This window comes from Pelodiscus sinensis, chromosome 2, assembly GCF_049634645.1.
Source record: "Pelodiscus sinensis isolate JC-2024 chromosome 2, ASM4963464v1, whole genome shotgun sequence".
Lineage (NCBI taxonomy): Eukaryota > Metazoa > Chordata > Testudines > Trionychidae > Pelodiscus > Pelodiscus sinensis.
This window is the reverse complement of record NC_134712.1, coordinates 108,046,323-108,052,322: the sequence shown is the minus strand read 5'-3', so window position 1 is coordinate 108,052,322 and position 6,000 is coordinate 108,046,323.

The window sequence follows — 6,000 nt, the reverse complement described above, 5'->3', positions numbered from 1 at the left end:
GCTCCTGCACCCTCCCTGAGCCACTTCCTACCTGCTCCGATGGGCCATCTTCCCACATGATCGCAGGGTCCTCTGGCTCCTTGGGGCCTGCACTTCCCTGGTAGCCTGCGGTGATTACAACCCGAGCAGCATTGGGGCCACTGCTGCTCTCGTCTCGAGCGGCTGGCTGATGATGATCAGGAGCTCTAGCCCATGGTCCTTCTCCTCCAGCAGATAGCCCAGACTGAGCCTCTTCTCAAGCCTTTATACCTGGGCTACAGTCTGCGCATGCCTAGCGGGCTTGCGTGGGCTGGGCTCCTTCAGCCAGGGTAACTTGGCTAACCCCGGTTCGTTCAGTGAGGGGCTTGTACACCCTGTCACAGAGTGTTATAAAAAGTGGAAAGTAGGCCAAAATGTAAAGGATGAATATAAGCAAATAACACAAGTATGTAGGGGCAAAATTAGAAAGGCGAAGGCATAAAACAAGCTCAATCTTGGTAGAGATATAAAGAGTAACAAGAAAACATTCTGCAAATATGTTAGAATCAAGAAGACCACCAAGAACAGAGTAGGCCCCTTACTCAATGAAAAGGGAAAACAGAACAATAACAGAAAATGTGGAAATGGACACGTTTCTTAATGACTTCTTTGTTTCTGACTTCACCAAGAAGGTTGGTGGTAATTGGATGCTTACAATAATGAATGCTGCAGAAAAGGAGGTAGGTTCAGAAGTTAAATAGGAAAAGAACAAGTTAAAAATTACTTAGAAATGTTTAGATGTCTGCAAGTCCCAGGGCCTGATGAAATGCATCCTAGCATACTCAAGGAAGTGATTGAGGAGGCATCTGAGCCATTAGCTATCAGGAAAGATGGAAAAGATTCCAGAAGACTAGAAAAGGGCAAATACAGTACCCATCTATAAAAAGGGAAATAAGAACAAACGAGGAAACTACAGACCAGTCAACTTAACTTCTGTGCCAGGAAAGATAATGAAGCAAATAATTAAGGAATACATCTACAAACACCTGGAAGATGATAAGGTGATCAATAAAAGTCAGCATGGATTTGTAAAGAACAAATCATGTCAAACCAACCTGACAGCTTTCTTTGGTAGGATAACAAGCCTTTTGAATAAGTGGGAAGCAGTAGACGTGGTAGACCTAGACTTTAGTAAAGCATTTGATACAGTTTCCCATGACATTCTTATAGATAAACTAGGGAAACACAACCTAGATGGGGCTACTGAAAGGTGGGTGCATAACTGGTTGGATAACTGTTCTCAGAAAGTAATTACCAATAGTTCACAGCCATCCTAGAAGGCATAACAAATGGGGTTCCTCAGGGATCAGTTTTGGGATAGGTTCTGTTCAATATCTTCATCAACAATTTAGATGATGACATAGAGAGTATGATTATTAAGTTTGCAGATGATACCAAGTGGGGAGGGATTGCAAGTGCTTTGAAGGATAGGACTATAATTCAAAATGAACTAGACAAACTGGAGAAATGGTGTGAAGTAAATAGGATGAAATTCAATAAGGATAAATGCAAAGTACTTACTCCACTTAGAAAGGAACAATCAATTTCACACATACAGAATGGGAAGTGATTGTCTAGGAAGGAGTACTGCAGAAAGGGATCTAGGGGTTATAGTGGATTACAAGCTAAATATAAATCAACATTGTGACGCTGTTGCAACAAATAAACAAACATACATTCTGGGATGCTTTAACAGGAGTGTCGTGAGCAAGTGAGCAAGACATGAGAAATAATTCTTCCACTTTACTCTGCACCAATTAGGCCTCAACTATGTCTAGTTCTGGGTACCACATTTCAGGAAAGATTTGAAGAAGGTCCAGAGAAGGGCAACAAACGTGATTAAAGGTCTAAAAAACATGATCTGTGAGGGATGACTGAAATAATTTGATTTGTTTAGTTAAGACTGAGAGGGGACATCATAGCTTTCAAAACCTAAAAGGATGTTACAAGAAGGGAAAAAATATTCTCCTTAACTTCTGATTATAGGACAAGTAGCAATGAGCTTAAATTGCAAGGGAATTTAGGTTGGACATTAAGAAAAACTTCCTGACTGTCAGGGTGGTTAAATGCTGGAATAAATTGTCTAAGGAGGTTGTGGAATCTCCATCATAGGAGATATTTAAAAGCAGGTTAGACAGACATCTATCAGGGATGATCTATATGGTGCTTGGTTCTGTTGTGAGCGCAGGAGACTAGACTTGATGGCCTCTTGATGTCCCTTCCAGTTCTAGTATTCTATGATTCTATGAAAGCATTTTTGTAACCATTCTTTTGTGTATCAAGGCTCCAATCCACCTTCAATTGAAATAAATTGAAAGATTCAGGTTGACTTCTGTGCGAGTTTGATCCGGATTCAAATAATCATTTATATAATTCAGTAACTAACAGAATTTACTATTTTATACACACACACACACTTGCCCATGAGAGCTATTAAAACTTTATTTTTAAATGATTTCTAAGTTCAAATAAATTTAAAAAATGTGTTTCACATCTACGAATTTACTTGTATGTTATTCACACCTGGTTTCTTATAAAAACATTTTCCAAAACACACATTATTAAATTGTGGCGTTCAATAGAGCTTCCAAGTGTCATAAATATTTATAAAGAAAATATATTCATTGTTCTGAGTCTTCATTCTGATCATTTCATAAAGTGTTTGTATTCTGCTAGTAGGCTTTCTTGAAAGATTTAGCATTGTATATGCTGCATTCTTACAACTTTTTACTTTTACTGTCTTGTACTCAAAAAGACTAACTACCACTATAAGAATATACAAACATATCAGCTGCCATACTGAGTCAGAACATGGTCTATGTTGCCCAGTATTGTGTCTCCCGCATCACAGCCTCAGGAGGAAATCTACAGAACTCAGCAATTATGGAGTGTTCCACTCCTGGCTTCTGATAGAGATTAAGGGTTACCCTGAACATGGTATTACATCCCTGACCATCTCGCGTAAGACCTTCAATGAATCCATCTTCCATGAATTTATTCCATTCTTTTTTAAAGCCCTGTATTGCTTTGGGCCATCACAACATTCCATGGCAATGAACATCCCAGGTTATATGTGCACTGTGCAAAAACATTCTTCCTCTCATTTATATTAAACCTGCTGTCTGTTAATTCCATTGGGTGACTCCTGGGCTTTGTGTTGCGTGAAAGATCAACAACACTTCTGTGTTCACTTTTTTCACATGATTCATGATTTGGGAGACCATGATCATATTCCCCTTTAGTCATCTCTTCTCTAAATTGACTAGACCTAATCTTTTTAGTTTTTCCTCAGTGAAAGTAGCTCCATCCCCTTGATTATATTTGTTGCTCTTTTCTGAATCTTTTCCATTATATCCTTTTTGAAATGGGGCTACCAGAATTGCAGACAGTATTTAAGCTGTGGACACTCCATGGATTTATACATCTTACTGTCTGTCTGTTTCCGAATAGTTCCTTACACACTGTTAGCCTTTTGGGCTACTGTTTTTGCTCTGTTGTGTTTTCTAAGTGTGTGGGTGAAGCCATTTGGTTAATGAAAACCATTGTACTAAGTGAGGCTTGGATTCACAACCTCAGGCTGTCTCCACTCAGCACTGCTCAGTTAGCACTATGTGCGAACCGATTGCATGATAGGAGCATGAGTTCAGCAGAACTTTTCAGAGAACTATATGTGGTGACTCCAAAGTCTCTTTCTTAGATGCCAACAACCAGCTTAGACCCTGATATTTTGTATGTCTAGTTGTATGTATAGTTCCCTCCCCCCCATAAGCATTACTTTGCACTTATCAGCATTTAATTTAATTTGCCATTTTGTTGTGCAGTGACCCTGTTTTGTGGGATACTTTTGTAATGAATCACAGTCCACTTTGGACTTACCTATCTTGAATAATTTTGTAGTACTATAGCTTTACCTGATATTGCTCAGGTCCTTAAATAAGTTTTGTTTGTCTTCATTTCAATCAGTGTTCTGGGGTTGGGGTGTGGATGAGAGGTTTAGTATGCAGGCTACCCTGGTAAGAGAGGACAACCTCAGCAGCAGCTTGGGACCAGATGAAAAGCACCTGTCCATGGTCAGTGCAGCTGCAGTGGACACAACCAGAGGAAGGCGGGAATGTCCCTCAGCTGGGGGACAGACAAACAGACACATAAACAGACAGTCTCTCTGAAATACATAGTAGATAACTGTCCCTCTCTCCACTCCTGCCCCCTCCTGGGCCCAATGGGGTTATAGCTATCCCAGTCCTGATCTCTGCCCCCTTGCTGCTCTCTGTGGTCATTCTGCAGTATAATTCCCTCCTACCAGACCCCTGCCTTTCCATTTTATGAAAAGCAATCCCATTTGGGCACATCCCATTGTCCTGGCACAACCAAACCCTGATCTTGCTTTAAGTTATGATAAGAGGAAGCTGCCTACCAAATTTGGTGGCCCTAGCTCTTACCATTTAGGAGAAGTTCTTGAACAAACAGACTCACAGTCAGACAGACTGACATTTCTAAAATATATAGTAAGATTTTATGTTTGTCTCTCCTCCTCTTCCCTTGGCTCCCTCAAAGGCATGTCTGCCCTTGAGAATTTAATTCAGATGATTGGCATCTGTGTCTGAGCATCCAGATCTTGGTAGTAACCAACCAGTTATTGTGTGTCCTTACTGGTGCTGTGTTTCCTTTGTGCATCATTAGGACTTCTGGCAGCATAGCCAATGATTCTTACCACTGTCTTCTGGAGTTCAAGAGGGCACTGTCCTTGGCTCCCTCTGGACATAGTTCTTGGTGATCTCATCTGCTCAGATGAGTACTGTCATTGTCATTTTGCTGTGACTCTCAAATATATTTCTCATGCTACAAATGTCTCTGGGTACGTCTACACTACAACGTTAATTCGAACTAACTTAGCTCGAATTAGTTAATTCGAACTAAGCTAATTCGAACTAATGGATCCAGACTAAAAAACTAGTTCGAATTAGCATTTTGCTAATTCGAACTAGCATGTCCACCTTAAGTGGACCCTGAACCGGGCTTAAGGATGGCCAGAAGCAGTGCTGGCAGGGCATCAGAGGAGGACTTAGAGCGTGGAGATGCTGTCTCAGGCTAGCCGAGGGCTGTGCTTAAAGGGTCCCGACCCCCACCCCGGACAGACAGTTCTCAGGGGTGCCCCGCTTGCAAAGCAGTCCTGGCTTGGATTGCCCGGACTACCCACACTGGGCACATCACAGCACTCGGCCATCAGCCCGGCTGCACTTGCCGCAGGCTGCCATCTGGGGAGAGGGGGCAATTGGGGGGCTGCAGGAGAGCTTCCACCCCCAGAAGCCCGCAGAGCCAGCCCAGTCCTCCCCATCGGGGGCTCGTGCCCCATTCCTCCCTCACCTCCTTCCACTTACCCTTCCCTAGCCCCTCTTCTTGATGTATAAAATAAAGATAACGTGTCTTCCAAAATGGAATCTGTCTTTATTGAACAAAACTGGGGGAGACTGGGAAAAGGAGGTGGGAGAGGGGAAGAGAGAGGGTGGGAGAGGGGAGGGCAACTAAAATGATCAGGGGTTGGGAACAGGTCCCATATGAAGAGAGGCTAAACAGACTGGGACTTCTCAGCTTAGAAAAGAGGAGACGGAGGGGGGACAGGACAGAGGTCTCTAAAAGCAGGAGTTGGGTGGAGAGGGTGCATACAGAAAAGTTCTTCATTAGTTCCCATAAAGAAGGACTAGAGGACACCAAAGGAAAGGAATGGGTAGCAGGCTTCAAACTAGTAACAGAAAGTTGTTCTTCACAAAGCAAAGAGTCAACCTGTGGAACTCCTTGCTGCAGGAGGCTGTGAAGGCTACAACTAGAACAGAGTTTAAAGGGAAGTGAGATCAAGTCATGGAGGTTGGGTCCATGGAGTGCTATTAGCCAGGGGGTAGGAGTGGTGTCCCTGCCCAAGGTTTGTGGAAGGCTGGAGAGGGATGGCACGAGACAAATGGCTTGGTCACTGTCTTCGGTCCATCC